This window comes from Micrasema longulum, unplaced genomic scaffold (genome assembly GCF_059751315.1).
Source record: "Micrasema longulum isolate JH-2025_06_02 unplaced genomic scaffold, ASM5975131v1 h1tg000215l, whole genome shotgun sequence".
Taxonomy (NCBI): Eukaryota; Metazoa; Arthropoda; class Insecta; order Trichoptera; family Brachycentridae; genus Micrasema; species Micrasema longulum.
In genome coordinates, this window is record NW_028277420.1 from 80561 (window position 1) to 94904 (window position 14344).

The following is a 14344-nucleotide window of genomic DNA, read 5'->3' on the forward strand; positions in this document are numbered from 1 at the left end:
AATTTTTCAATTTCCGGGTTACAAAATATTTATTTTCTCCGTTTTTAGTTTTATGTAGAAAGGTCCTTCTTTCTTATGACTGCAGTATAGTATACATGTACACACATACATGCATATATACATACATGCATACTAGAGATGGGCATTTCGGTATTTTTATAAAAATAGCAAGTGTTTTTGATTCGATACTCACAGGTAAAAATCCTTAAAAAGAAAATCTATTGGGGACTAAAATAAATAAACCATCCACAGGTAAAAATCCTTAAAAAGAAAATCTATTGGGGACTAAAATAAATAAACCAGCCGCGTAATACCCGACGGTGAATTGCCTATTTCATACAAATCATCTTTATCTGAACGGCACGGTAAAATTATAACGAATTGACATTTATTAGATTCGTTCGTACCTATTTAAATTTGATAATATTTACATATTCGTTTTTTTTTTACAAAACTCCATGGTTAATGACTAATAAAAACATCAATAAAACGCCTCGGTTAATATGTATTTATTTTTTTAATAAATATTATCGTTCCTATACTTAACCAAAATATTTCAATTTTGGTGACCATTTTCAACGAGTTGTAAATAACTCACTATTAGAAAATGGAAATCAAGTTGGAGTAGAGTGGGGTTCGAACCTCGGGGCTCTGATCCGTGAATCCACAAGACTAGCCACGAGACTTCAACCCTACTACTACTACTACTACTACTACCATCACGCCATTTCCTCGTAGGGGTTGGCAGAGAGAATGGACCGCCACACACGTCTATCCTGCCATACAATCCTAGCCTCTTCCACATTCATACATCTTGTCATACATGCCCTTCGGTTCTGTCTGCTTTTGACCAGACTTAAGATTTTGGTTTATCTGATCATGCCACGTCTTCCTTGGTCGTCTTCGTCTCACGTTGCCGTTCATTTTCGCCATATATACTTGTTTTACCATTCTTTCGTCGTCCATTCGTTCTTTGACTTTTTGCCAAAAACTTCTCCGTTAGCATTCGCAGCGAAAAACTTTGATCTGTGCATCCACGTCCACTCATAAAGGCTCCTTGCACTTCCCACACTTTGTCTTTCGTCACCTTTCTTACTTTCTCGATTATAATTTTCCTATACAGTTTACCGACAGAACTCAGAGGACTGAATGCCCTATAGTTTCCACATTCCGCACGAGATCCCTTTCCCTTATATAAAAGCATGACAACTGCCCTCCTCCAATCCAAAGGCGGATGTCCTTCCTTTAGGCAGAGATTGAAAAGTCTGTGCAGCCATGCGCCCACGATCTGGCTACCACTCTTCAGATATTCCACAGCGACCTTATCATACCCAACGGATTTTCCGTTTTTCATACTTTTCAGCGCGCTCTTTATTTCTACCATGCTTATCTCACACGACCTATTATCACTCGTATCTTCCTCTGCACAACCAAACTGTTGCTCAGGGACACTTTCAGTACTTTCGTTTACTTCCATAAAGTATTCCATCCATCTTTCTTTCACTCCTTCGTCATTCGTTAGCATTCGGCCATCTTTTGATTTTATCGCTTTTACGTTTCCACTTTCGGAGGAGTTCTTCGTCTTTTTCACCTCTTTCCAAAACAGTTTTATATTTTCATGAAATCAACCCGATTCAAATAATATAGTAAAACTGAACAAAAGAGATTTTAATAATAATTTAATCAAAATAATTATATAAATTTGGCGAGTACTCTCAACTAAAAGTCCTGCAAAAATCGACTGGAGATTAGTCGTTCTCGTGGTGTACTGGTTATTGCATGTGCCAGGCATTAAATAAGTAAATAATTGTAAAACGAGAAATGGGCCAATCATGCTATATCACGCAGAGGGTTCGTGGTTTGCACGTGCACAGCGGTCCAATTTCCGTGAATATACGGTAGTCCTTCTCGTAGAGTAGTGGTTGACACGTTTTATATTGAAAAGTTTCATTGCTTTCGGACTGGCACCTAAAACGTAAGACTGATCAGTCTGATTATGTTACTTTTATTAAGGCTGTAGTCGGGTAAAACGCACGAAAAATGAGGAATTCATGCGATTTTGCCGATTTTTAAAGCGAATATTTTTATAAACATCACGCAATAATAAAAAATAAAAAAACATAAATTAAATAAAAACTGTAATTTTTGAAGGCATTTCTACTAAAAAATATATTAAAAAGTTCTTTGAAAAAAAAAATCTTTTTTTTTTCGACCGGCAGATTACGCCATTTCAATTTTCGACTAAACTTTGGGGTGACGATTCTCATATAAAGACTAAGTATTGAACTAAAATTTATAATAGTGATGATTTAAAGATAACAAATCAAACATGAAAAGGGCAGAAACAAAATCTTGATATTTGGTTTTTAAAAAGAAATACAAGCATTTTAAATCACATACATTTTTGTGACATTTTTCTATATTTCTACGTAAAATTATGACATCGGTACTACTTAATTTTTTAAAGTATTTTAGTTAAATTTTTTTTTTTTTTTAAAGAAGATAATTCTGGTTGTAATATTCTATTTCTTCCAGTGTCTTATTTGAGTCTTTATTACCTCCATACCGGTACCGGTAAATGCAGGTATGAGGTAATAAAAAATATAAAAAATCCTGCGACCGCAAATGCGCGTTCACTGAATTTAGTGCACTGTTTGCGTAAAGGTATAAAAACATTTTCTCTCGCCGTAGACGTAGCTGATCTAAGTGAGAGACGCTTTTTAGCTAGTTCATCTGAAATGCATAGTTCCCTCAGATATTCGGGAGCAGAGTTAAACCAGCCAATGACAAGTAATAAGCCCTGTGGATGCTTAGATTTATCCATTGCCTTCTTTCAAATTTTATCCAATTGTTTGATTTTAATATTACTCAAAAATAACATATTTTGTAATATGTATTGATTAAAGTTATTTTTACATATTTTTTTATTTGTTAATAGACTACTTAACTAAGTTAAAAAAATATTTATCGTAGCATTAAGTATTTTTGAAATTACTTCGCGTGTGACGTCACAAGTTATCTTCCCCTTCTTCTCGGAGGGTTCTGCTAATTCGTCAGTTGACTTACCGTAAACCGGAAATCTATCACAACTCTCTTACCATTGATTGATTCGGAGAACTAGTGACGTCATGAAAAGTAGTTCGTTTTTATAAAAATCTTTAAAAACTTTGCCGTAAAATTTAATGCTCTAATTTATACCGCGGAAGAGAACACATTTCTAATATTTGTATTTTGTTCACTGCTGTGATTATTTTTGTTGTACTACGAATATTTTTGTAAAAGATTATCTAAACCGTAACTGAATAAATTAATAAATAACCAATGAAAATTATTATTATAATTGTTATTATTTGTAAAATATTCTCATAGATAAATATGTATATTGGGTACTGGAATAACGTCAAAACATTCCAGGAATGTTATCACTATCCTGGGAGAGGTTTGCCGCAGGTAGATAGATAATGGCTGCACCGCGAGGTATTCAGTATTCAGGGTTGTATTATGAACGAATTCCAGAGCTCAAATGCATAAAATAGTTCCTACCTTCGCGCTTCGGTTCAAGTTGTCAAGCGGACCGCATTCCACACTACGGCCTATTGATGGTCCTTCTAATGTCGCAATTCTGGCGACTGGCGACCACTTTTATCAACTGCTCACACACAAATATGTACACTGATTATTACAATACACTTATTCTTATAAAGAATTACAATTTTATCCAAATGTCACTGACAGATATGTGTTTTTATCTCTAAATACGGCGACATCTGTCATATAATTGCGCAATCGATAGCAGTCATGATTTTGTAGCGTTTTTATGTTTTAATTTACTTCACAAAAGCATAATTTTACTAGTTTGATAGTACTTGAGGTAAATAAAAATCTTCGTGTACGTTGGTGGAATATCTACGTATTTATAGCAGTTCAAAGGCGTAAATTGCGAAGACTAGATGCGACGGGTTTCCGGAGAATCTTTATAATCAGACACATACAAGTTTAGTAATAATGGGTACTTATTGCAGTTAAAGTATAAAGTATGACAGACGAGACACGCACACATACACAATAACCGACAGAGCAACAGTTTTTATCACTCGACACTCTTCGACTCTCTCTTTCTTGACGTTTTCTCCGCTATCTTCTCGAAAGAGACACAACATGTACAAAACAGTACACACAAGCACACCGAGTGAAGTTACATTCCGATAACAGTTCTCAACATTGGCAGAGACGTCCGAACTCGCGACATTTCAACAAAATAACCGCCCCAGAGTTGTAATTACATGGCTATATTACTCTTCTAACACCCGCCCGTGAGCTTTTGTACTTTGAAAGCCGAATCGAGGGAGTTTTCGTTTCCGAACGGTTGACAAGTAAATGTGATACCGACGAGCGGACAGAACGCAAGATGGCGACCTGCCGTACGGCCGAGAAGAAAACCGCGGCTTTACTGAACTGAACACAGAACGAGAGACGAGAGGTGCCATTGCACACGACGGACATACTTGTCTTTTCGCTGCCGGGCACACGCTTTAAAATCAAGATGGCCGACGTCTTAAAAAAAATTCCAACTTGAATAAAGCCTTAAAACAAAAGTATTCATCATATGAACCATTTACAAATCACATTTTTGTAATTCGGGTTAACTAATTGTCATATTTTATTCGGAACACCTTGTTTCTATAAATACTAAATCAAGAAAATCTCAAATGAAGTTCCCATATTTATATAGAACTGTGTCTTATATTTTACTCCCAAGGATTACTGGCCATCCTCCGAGAGATAGAAACGGGTTATAAAGTAGAATTTATAAACAAAAGAGCGTAAATAAAATTAGGTTGTGATAAAATAACTGTCTTGGTGTTTTAACATTTTTGCTGCATGTGCTGCATTGTTTTTAAGAAATAAGGCATTCCAGTCCACATGTAGCCTAAGGCACCCCAAGTTAATGTCGTGTTTTTCATACTCTCAGTTTTCCATTTACAGTTCAGTTTTTGCAAAGAGAAATAATTATATAAGACATTAAATAAAACATTTTTTTTAACAAGAGCAGTAATTTTTTTTTGACCAAAATTATTATGGGTATATAAAGCTTACTATCAATAAAAGGGTTGATCAATAAATAAATATTTTAATGCATTAAATGTTTTTTTATGTATGCCACTTTATTGGCATTTGTGTACATGTTCATAGGTACAGTACGCAAATTTAAAATAATAACATAATATTAAGTCGAAAATAAATTAAAAGAACACAAAAAACCAAAAATAAGAATTTGTAATGGTAGCAAAGTAAAGCATATATATTTTCAAAAACGATTTAAACCTTATTTTATTTTAGTATTTAGGACATAAAAAACGTTAAATATAAATTTTAAAAATTAAAATATATCTTTAAGCATAAAAAATTGTACCTCACACATTAAAATTTATCGGTAATTGGTATTAAAACTTAATACTGACTTTCTGTATCTAGGCAACGTAATAAAATTTTAGAGTATTTTTTTGATAATTTGAAGTTTAAACTATTTTATTCAATTTGTCTTTGTATAATATTATTTATGTTTAAAGCTTTAACTTTGTGGTCAAACATTTTAACTAATGTTAGTAAATATAAGCATAATAATATTAGCATACTAGCATAATAACATTAGCATATAAGCACTTACCGACTTTTTTAGCCTACCGGTTTCGAGACATTGTTCGAGATTAAATAATACGGAGATTTTTCACATAAAAAAAGCCTTAAAAAATTATATTCCCGTAATAAATAATAAAATAAGTTTTCGCACAGCCTTCTTTTTGAATTAAAAAATAACCAATCGGGTAACCCTACCTCTACCCCCCCCCCCCTTTTAACTCTGCACCAATTTATTTATTTATTATTATAACTAACGGCCGTAGCTAATTTGTACAAAATTAAAGTTAAATACAAAGTTATAAATTACGATTTAATATTTTGAACTAAGCTTAGTACATGCTTTGACAAGGTGGTGTTTGCATCTCTATAAATCTGCATGTGATTTATGTATTTTTGGAAATACTATATATATTTTATTTTTTTATTTTATTATTTTTTCACGCCCATAAGGCTTTTACATACATGAAAGTTTTACAAAATATAAGTATATAAACAACATTAAATTTAAAAAATACAATATAAAGCAACAAAAGATAGAACAGTGTTAAGAGGTAAAGTTGGTATAAAAAAAAGAAGATGAGTATATAAACAACATAGATTTTTTTTTTTAAACACAATATAGAGAAATAAAATATAGGAACAGTGTTAAGAAGTATAGTTGGTATAAAAATAAAAAGATGAGTGTATTAACAACATAAAATTTTAAAAAAATCAATATAAAGTAATAAAATATAGAACTGTGTTTAAAAGTTAAGTTGGTTTTTAAAAAAATTAAAGCCAAATATATATATATTTCTATTTATATATACTACGGTAATGGCGTAGGTGGAGGTGTATTTTAGTATTTGCATGTTGATGTAGTGAGTGTCCTGACAAAGAGACGGGTACATCTCGAAACCAGTAGACTAAAAAAGTCGGTAAGTGGTTGTATACATATATTTACTAAAATTAGTTGTCTTTGAATACTTATTTACTTTTTTGTTCAAATCAATTTATAATATTAATATTCTAAAATTGATTGATTGCGTCTGTCTTTTATAATAGCGCACAATTGAGCCTTATTATCGTAGTATCGAAGTTAAATCAGAGTGATTTTTGTCTGATAAAATTATATATAAGTATAACAGTCCGCCACAGCTGACTGTTATACTTTTATGGCTTATTCTTTACTTTTTAATTTGAATCGCTTACTAACCAATATTTTTACGTAGATATCATATTTCTGTAAATTTTTTGTAGTTTCTGTAGCGTTTTTTTTGAGTGAGAGATTATTATTTATAACATTTACTCCAAACAACAACAAAAAGTGAGATTTAAATCGGAATTATTCCAAATATTCGCACTCTTCAGAATTTGAATATGTCTAGTATTTATGTATATTACATATATTATATTATTATCTTATATTTCTTATTTATTTATTCATATTTTTTTCGCTTACAAACTATAATTAATAATAAAAATAATGTGACCTCACTGGGGTTTCCCGTGCCGAGGACACTTAACAATTTAGTTATATATACTTACTGTAAACTAATTTTCATTATTGGTTTTAACAATAATTCTTTAATACCATTTTTTTATACGTATAAGTATGTGTTTAAATATTATTATTTTTTCGTTTAAATAATAATATAATATTTTTTAATAAATAATTTTTTTTTTCTTTTTTAATCTTTAAAGTTTCACTTTTTATTTTGCATGACAGTATGCTTTTTATTGTTTTTATTTTTATTTTAAAAAAGCGTTGTTTATTATTAACATTATTACTTACTATGTTTGTACATACCTGTTTATTTTTTTTAAATGCCCCTTGGGCGTATTGTAAAATTAAATAAATAAAATAAATAAATAAATATTGTAATTAATTAATTTTTTCTAATGTAAAAAATTATATATTTTGAAATTATGTATTGATGTTGGTTTTTTAGAAGAATCAGATATAATAGAAAGAATTGTGAATGTTACAGAATGAGTAAAGTGATCACTTAAACAAGCTAGTTACAGCCCTGTATGAGTCGAGATTTCCAATGAAATTATATATAACTATCTATAATATTAAGTGTCGAGATATATGTTGACACCTAGGTATTTACCAACATTCAATAAAATATTTTACCGCAAAATGAATGCCTTAATTATAAATTAAAATATTGCTAAATTTCCAAACAGAATCTTTAGAATGATTTTGATATTCTGAAAATAATGTTGGTAATGAGTAATGAGCTATTTAACTATTGTAATTGTACATAATAAAATAGACTATGAAGGCGGACGAATAGAATTACAGGCGATAAAATAAGGTTGTTTGTAAATTAAATTACGTAAGCGTGTTTTGATGTATTTATGGTGCAGCACTAAGTCTGGGTAGGACTGAACAAGCGCCAGTGTTATCACGGCGTATATTTATATTATATACCGTATTTAAAATACGCACCCTTATGAAATAAAATAGAATTAAGATTTCAATGCTACAGATTTAAAAAAAAAAATACGCGCAGTGTAAATTAGAGCATAAAATTAAACGGCGACGTTTCCTAAACTTGTATGAAAAAAATTATACTGGTAGTTTTTTTTTAAATTCAAACGAACTACTTTGAACGATGCCATAAGTTTTTCCGAATAAACCAATGATACTGTTGTGATAGATTTTTTGCTAACGGAAAGCCAATTCACCAATCAGCAGAACTCACCGAAAAGAACTTTTGAAGTAATTGGATTATATTATACATAAAAATGTTTTTAATAAAATAATTTGATAGTCTTTTAACGAATAAAAAAAATATATAAAAAAACTGTTGGAAACAGATAAATCGTCAAAATACATCATGATATTTTTTTTTTTAAATAGGCACTTTCTTACACAGATTCAGTTTCGGTTTGCCTAATTGTACTGATTATTTATTTAACTTATTTTGATATTTCTCTTCCTCACAGAAGCTCAAATAATCATTTAGACTTAATTTCCTTTCGTTACCAAGAAACATTATATAAATGAAAAAACAAACTTACTGTTTTTTATACACTAAATAAATGCTGAAATATTGAAATATATTTTTTTAAATGTTTGTAGCATTTACTTTTTGGATCTAAGTTACTTATATATTTTTTTAGAAATCTAATAACTTTGTTTTTTGTACCAATAATTTATTTATACAACCGCCTAGTTTCGGCAATAACATGTTGCCCTCTTCAGAGTTGTTAAACAACTAAACATGCATGATATATAAAAGAGACAGCAAACAGATTACAGTGTGTCGAAAAGAATAGGGGTGGTGGTTGGGTTTACGGTGGGGTAGGGGCAGGGGAGGAGGTAATTGTTTTTTAATTGGGGTGAAACGAATCGAGTGAAATATATCAATGCAAATAGATTAAAACGAAATTATGAGAGTAGTATTTTTTTATTTGTTTTTTAAATGTATTTTGTTTCTCATAGAAAAAATCCATGACTTTTTTCAAACTTCAAACATAGTTTTTTTATTATTTATGATCTAAGTATTAAGTCTGTGGTAAAACATCTTAATTAATGTTAGTAAGAATAAGTATCAAACCACTTTTTATGTCTATCGGTTTCGAGACGTACCCGTCTCTTCGTCAGGACACTCACTACACCAACATGCAAATACTAAAATACACTTTCGCCCTTACCATCGCCGTAGTATGGATAGTATATTCGTAAACACTATGTATACTACGGTGAACAGAGAGGGAAAAACATTTTTAAAAAGGGGTATTGAAGTCTAGGCATCAGCCCTGGGCTTATGACCTGTCATTGGCTGTTTTAAGTGGGCATTTCACGCACTGTGTAGCATTTACCATTCTGCCTATGTTAAGACAGACATAACAAGAATACAAAGACAACAAAATAAAATCCTTAAACTAACATACAACCTACCCTACTTGACCTCTACGACTGAACTGTACAAAAAAACACACCAGTTTGACATAAACTACTTGACTAAAATTGGGACCTTAAAAATTGTGCACAAAATAACACTGGGAAACATACAAAACGACGACATAATATTAGTCAAAAATGCTGACATACACAAATATAACACCAGACAACAACAAAACTATCATATTGAAAAAGCAAAGACCAACACAGGACAGTCAAAAATACTACATAATGGATTTAAACACTACAACGACCTACCTTACTACTTGAAAACTTTTACTGGAGACAAATTTAAAATCAATCTGAAAAAGCACATGATGACTGAACTAACTAGACTAGACGAGACATAAAATGACTAGACAATATTAAATTTCTAAAGCAACCCTAACGGGTTTTTAAAATTGTAAATAAATAATAAAAAAAACATCCACATTTCCCTAACGCTTTCATCTGTTGACTTTTGTGAAATTAAAGAGCTGAAATCTTTATCATGTATGTGGGTGTGATTCATTTGGTTAAACCATTTCACCTACTAGACAACGCTTGAAAATTATTTTTTAAATATTATACTCCTTATACTGGTCAGTTCAATCAACAATGTTTTAAGTACGTCTAAATGTTTGTAGACAGGCTGGATTTCCTCCCTTGGGAGTCGTCACCTAGACGCTTAAACCAACCACTTAAACTAGTGAATGACAGGTCATAAGTCCTGTAAATGGCTAGACTTCCATAGTCTTTTCTCAAAAACTGTTTCCCTCTCTGTTGCAACAAATTTTAATCTAAATAACTCCCAAGGGAGGAAATACAGCTTGTCAACAAACATTTCGTCATCGTCATTCCCTTTCCGCACCTAATAGTGAATAGGGCACTGCATTGATACACCAATCGCAGCGTATCTTGATCATTTTTGTTACATGAAAGTAAGATGATCAATCTTACGCTTCCGGTACCAGTCCGGGGGCTATGAAATATTCTGGTGTGAAAACACTATTTTAAATAAAGTTTTCATATCAACCATGTCGAGAATCGAACCCGTGACCTCTTGCATGGTAGACAAATGCGCTGACCATTACACCACGAGGCCGACAAACAAGCAAATATTTGGACAGACCCAAAACATTGTTAATGTTTTATTTAAATTATTTATTGACAATTCTTGATGGAATTCCATTGTAATTACTTATATTTACATATAACAATGTTTGAGTGTGTCCAAATACTTGCAGACTGGCTGGATTTCCTCCCTAGGGATGAAACATGGGCAGAGTGGTGAATGTTACACAGTGTGTAAAGTGGCCATTTAAACAGGCCAATGACAGATCATAAGCCCAGTAAATGCCTGGACTTCCATATTCTCTTCTCAAAAATGTTTTCCCTCTCTGTAAAATAATTTTATTTACAAATAAGTTATTAATTAAAAAATACTTGGTAGACTTCCACTTATTTATTTGACTAATTAGCGCTTTCACCCTCTAATGGACATCTTCAGACTGGTGAATATTATACAGTGTAAGGATATTTTATTTAAAACTAAATATTATTTATTTATTTATTAATGAAATCATACAGTCTTTATATAAAACAAGGAACAAATTAACAATTTTAAAAAGTAAGACCAATTACAGATTTCACACTAATGAATGCAGGAGAAGAGGGGAAAAATAATTTTATTCTAAAAAAGTAAAAATAAAAATATTACATAAAAAGTTCATAAAAAGGAGAAGACATTGTAAAGCTACTCTACTTTCCTCCCTCTCTCTCTGCTTCCATGAACATTTCAATTGAATTGTAAAAAAAAAAAAATCACAACTGACAATAAATTATTCGATGCAGGTAGTAGATGTAGGTAAGTATAAATTAAGAGTTGAAATCAAATGATTAAAATTAAAAGTAAAAGTTAAAATTAAAATGAAAAGTTTAAATAAAAGTTAAAATTAAGAATTAAAATTAAAAAGTTAAAATTGAAAGACAAAATTAAGAATCAAATTAAAAGTTAAAAGTCAAGCAGGAGATAAATTTAAAATGTCTTTAACTGATCTGATTAAAATATGGTATTTACAATGTAGTATGTCGATGTCACTAAAACTGTCATTATAGGTAATCTGTATTCTTCGTAGAGTGCTATTTTTTTAATTATCTTAATAAATAGATGGAAATAAATAAGTTGAAGCGGAGTATTTTAAAATGAATAACTTATATGAAAATATAAGTTATTACATCATTGTTAATATTATTAACAAATTTGTAAAAAATTGGTTACTGGATTTAGGTCGAGAAAAATCGGAAAATTTACTAAAAATAAATTCCTAATAAATTAATATTGTATGACTGTTTGGTATATTAACAAGTAGGTAGTAATGTTATTGTTTATTTTTGCATAAAAATGTCTGCCTTAAAACAGGTTGTACCTAGTTAGGCAGACTAGACATGATCCAGAGAAATCTATCACCTAAGTGTTTATGTTGTAGATAAAGTTATTGTTATTTTTGTCAATAAACTTTGATTATTATTATTATAATTATTTATTTATCAACATCCATTTCACCATAGATAATTCGAATATAGTTTTTTAAAAATGCATAAAATCAACGTTTAAATCAAGCACGATGGCCTAAACAATAATTATGACGTCAGAGCACAGTATTTGATCGTGAATGTTTTGAAAGGAATTTTACTTAGTAAATCTAATGAACGGATAATTTGATCCAGAAATTCAGTTCGCTCAGGGCGATTGGTCCGATCATCTGATCACTGCTCCGCTGTAATTTAATATGTGATTGATTTATTTATCGGAGCAATACATCATAGTGAATATATACAGGGACTCCGGAGAACCGTGCGTAGTCACGAGTGAGTAGGCGAACGAATAATTACATAACATATTTTCATATAAATCTCGATATAATTACTAATATTTATTAACTGCAACGCTTTGTATTATGAAGAAGTTCATCGGTTTCCTTAAAAAAAAATTTAAAGATCATTTTGTTAAATTTTCCTCACATTTAAAAAGAGAACTCCGTACCTGTCAAAACACGTTAAGTATTGGATAACGTGGCTACGCAGAAACCGGAAATCTGTCAAAACACTTTTATTAATATACAGATATATGATGGTTACGCCACATTTACTATATGTGTGGACATTTACTAGAATGAGGCGTTAAAATTTATTTGCAATCTACTGAGCCCTGGTTAAGATGTTGCAATGCCTACCGTGGGTACCAATTATTGTCCCGGTCCCATAATAACGACTGAACTGTGTGTGCATGTGCTTTTGATATTCTCACCGCGATCGTGAATAAGTTATTTTTGCAATCAATAACCCTTTAAATCCACTGTGTCGTGTAATCGTCAAGTGCCCTTCCTTCCTGACCACAACATCTGGTGTGATCCTGACTGCCGTGACCGAAGTTCCAGACAATAAAGGTGTCAGAACCCAGTACAAGGTGGGTAATGGCATTTGTTGTGTTTAGGGTTCGGTGGCAAAGTAAAAAAGGAAAATTAATCCAGTAAACCAGACCATTTTGAGCGTTCATCTGCCGTCAGACAAGTGGCGCGATTATATGATATAACAGAACATTAACCTGAGACGTTTCAAAGTAGTTCATTGCAGATTTTTTCACTCCAAATATAAACCCAAAAAAGTACATGATTACAACACCAGGTTTACTAGAATGGAAGGGTTAGCTGTTCCTAAATATTGTAATGAATATGGCAAAAAGACATTGCAATAGAGTACACCTTAAATGTGTAACATGTTACCAAACAAGATTAAGACTAGTGAGATAAATACAGGAGTGAGACGTTTGCTTAAAATATGGCTAATGGAAAAAAGTTTTTTTATTAATGATACTTGGTTATGAATTATGTCAGAATGCATTGTTCAAAACTTCCTAAATTCACAACTTACTTACATATCATCCTATATCTTACAATTGGTGCAATTGAGCCGAACATTGGAAGAAAAACGGCCGCAATACGAAGAGAGACACGACAAAATATTTTTCAGCAACGGCCGCATGTTGCCAGGCCAGTCAAAACATACTTGGAAACGCTCAAATGGTAAGTCCTACTCCGCCCGCCGTATTCACCGGACATTGTTCCTTCCCATCGGCACTTTTTCCGATCGATGACTCGTGGCCTGGCTGCGCAGCACTTCCATTCGAATTAAGATTTTTAAAATGGCTCTATTCGATGATGACCGCAAAAGATGAGTTTTTCTTTCGAGATGGTATTTGTATGCTGCCAGAAAGATGGGAGAAAGTAGTCGCTAGCCATGGACAATATTTCAAATTATATGTTCTTTACAATTTATGAAATACAGACGTTGTCTTGTCCGAACGTTTGCTTCGCTGCTATTAGCTAGTTCAGCAAATGCAAAACCTCGAAAATTTCGAATTTTCGATCAACTAAATACCAAGTGAAATTTGACATGTAGATCGCAGTGCCACGCAGGGTCCAATTGTGTATCTAAACCACCCAGGGACCCACTCAAATACACAAAAAAAAACTAAACGCATTCTCGTCTAATGCAATCCTGGTTGATCGATGAATAAAACACTTATGCTCCTAACTTTAAAAAAAAAACTCGATTGAATATTTAAATATCTACGAACATGCGCAGCGCAAAGATCTACATTTCACTGAAAACCGCACGTAAATCAGTTAAGCCGTTTAAGAATTTTATATAAAGATAAAGCATTAATCTTCACAAAATAACAGCGAGAACTTAAGACCTCAATGAAGTACGCGGAATGATATCAACGAGCGGTACAGCAAGAAACCTGACTTAATACGATTTTCA

General features: G+C 31.8%; 1 long non-coding RNA gene across 1 annotated transcript in view; it reads right to left on the minus strand.

Moving 5' to 3' along the window:
- Window positions 1–4457, minus strand: part of LOC148283609 (uncharacterized) — a 67131-nt gene extending 62674 nt beyond the window's left edge. The window contains exon 1 of the long non-coding RNA XR_015825548.1: window positions 3544–4457. This is a non-coding gene — a long non-coding RNA (uncharacterized LOC148283609). The remainder of the gene's footprint in view (window positions 1–3543) is intronic.
- Window positions 4458–14344: the final 9887 nt, after the last annotated feature.